Source organism: Suncus etruscus, chromosome 12, assembly GCF_024139225.1.
Source record: "Suncus etruscus isolate mSunEtr1 chromosome 12, mSunEtr1.pri.cur, whole genome shotgun sequence".
Taxonomy (NCBI): domain Eukaryota; kingdom Metazoa; phylum Chordata; class Mammalia; order Eulipotyphla; family Soricidae; genus Suncus; species Suncus etruscus.
In genome coordinates this window covers 27164109-27166572 of record NC_064859.1, presented here as the reverse complement: position 1 = coordinate 27166572, position 2464 = coordinate 27164109, and the positions used below count along the sequence as shown (strand labels likewise).

Sequence of the window (2464 nt, the reverse complement as noted above, 5' to 3'; positions counted from 1 at the left end):
GTTCAACATCTATAGACAATGCACTTAATTCCATGATATTTTCATACTTTGAAAAAAAGGAACTCCCATATCCACCTATCCCAGAGAAAATATAGTTAATAATCAGGACAATTGATTTGGACGCTGAATTAATATCCCATGAAGTCAAAAAAAACCTTCAAGATACAGCACTGACACTTGGGTGGGTCTGTCCTTCATGTTCAGAGTTTCTAACATACCGTTCCTTTGTCTTTGCCAGTATGGTAAGTGACAGCTAAGCTGGAGCAAGGGGAAATACTAGATAAAAGGGACCAGACAGAATTTTTCATATTCAATGTTTACAATATATACTTTAGGCCACAACATTCTAAATTGACATCCATATTGAAACTCTACTGGTTTAAGCTACTGCTCAATGTTCTACACCTTAATACTTTAAAAAGTTTATTATAGGCCAAAGAGATAGAATGGAGGTAGGGCATTTGCCTTGCATGCAGAAGAATGGTGGTTCGAATCTCAGCATCCCATATGGTCTCCCGAGCTTGCCAGGAGCGATTTCTGAGCATAGAACCAGGAGTAACCCCTGAGCACTGCTGGGTGTGAACCCCCCCCCCAAAAAAAGTTTATTATGACAAGTCAATAACAACACTTTTAGTGGGTCAATTAATCATGAGTGTATCATATCACAGAGATGACAGGTATGTAAAACATCACAGGAAAACTGATATTATTTTAACAAAATAGCAATGAGAATCTCTAGACACAATGTAACTGAAGTGAAGGTTTCAAAAATACATGTTTTAATATGATTTAATGGGAAGTTTCTTGGGTGTGGTACTGGTAATGAAACAATTCACTGCAAAGTTTTATTCAAGAAGCATCTCTGAGGGAAGGTTTTTTGAATGCTGCTTTTTGTTCTGACATTCTGATTATGTTTTATAATTTGCACAAGGGATGGAGAAAAACCCAAACCAGATGAAAAACAGGATTAAAAGATTGTTGAACACTTTCATGGCCCCTTTCCAAGAATCCGCAAAGAGAATATATGTTAATTTTTAATAAGGTTTGGGCCATGATAGAGTAGATACAGAAGATTGACCCACGCCTGTCTTGTTATTTTCACAGTGGAAACTTTAAAGCATATGTCAGAGCTGGAGGTGACAGATGTTAGCGGTGAAGGGTGCAAAGGCAACAACTTATTCTTCATTCCAAACTGTGAAAATCATCCTGTGCCAACATTTTTTTTCTGTTCTTTGAGAGGAGAGGGCAAGTGGAATGGCAGAATTAAGAAGAATAATAAACCCTGATATTTGGATATTTATTTTCTATTTACAAATGATTTTATGCACTTTATTTCTTCTTATCTTCAAATTAACTTTCCATGGGTAGTTGTATGGAGTCTGCTGTAATTCTGTTCATAGAGAGCACAGAGAAATTAAGTAACTTGCCCATAGCTTTCAGTGTTGGAAAAGAGACAATTACTTAGCCTTCCCTTGTCAGTTCACTTTTCCCCTACTTTGTGTTTATTTAATTTATTATTTGGTTTTAGTTTTTCTTCGTGATATTTGCAATTTATAAACAAAATGAGACTATCAATACAAGAAGCAGCATTTACAATTCTTTCCCATTTATATTAACTCTGGCACTAAGCTTTGCAATAAGTTGTTTTGCTTTCTCAATACCATGTTCAAGATCCTAATTCTTTGTGCTCTGCTCTTAGATTACAGAAAAGGAAACTCATTTCCAAATAGCGCTTTATTGCCTACTAAATTTTTTTTTGGTAAAGGCAAGATGGGTTCCTTTTCTTTTTTAAATTAATATCTTTATTTAAACACCTTGATTGCAAACATGATTATGGTTGGGTTTCAGTGATGTAAAGAACACCCCCCTTCACCAGTGCAACATTCCCATCACCAATGTCCCAAATCTCCCTCCTCCCCACCCCACCCCAGCCAGTATCAAAAAAAGAAAAGATAAGGCCTCCCAATTCTTACCATAGGCTGTGTTCTTTACACTGACTGTATAGAAAGAGAATATACAGTAAATGCACCCCATATACACCTCAACCCATGCCCTTTGCCTGGTCTGTATTGTGAATTGGGGACAAAAAAATAAAGCCCAGAGGGAATCTATCATCCAAATAAATTGTCACCAACTTAAGGAAAGTTCTTAGATTACACAATTTGTGATCAAAAATCAAGCAAGTTGAACTGACCTAGGGTTTTCAAGTAAATACACAATTAAATATTAGAACCCCCCAAAAGAACAAGAATTATAATACTAAATATCAAGCTGTTATTTCCCCTTTTGTTCATTTTTTTTTACTTTTCTCACCTCCAAACTGCTCTAAAAGTCATATAAATTTATCTGAACATAATTAGCCCTACAGTGTCATCACAGCCCATCCGTTACTGGAAAGGGTGGAGTTGACAGTCAATGCCTAGTATTCTCTATTCTTAGGCTACTTTTTCTAAAATATGCCACC

The 2464-nt window shown here is 36.1% G+C and overlaps 1 non-coding gene across 1 annotated transcript; it reads left to right on the top strand.

Moving 5' to 3' along the window:
- The first annotated feature begins 1956 nt into the window (after positions 1-1956).
- On the top strand, positions 1957-2090 carry LOC126024861 (small nucleolar RNA SNORA51). Its single transcript, XR_007500960.1, has one exon. It is a non-coding gene; the product is annotated as a small nucleolar RNA SNORA51 (small nucleolar RNA).
- Positions 2091-2464: the final 374 nt, after the last annotated feature.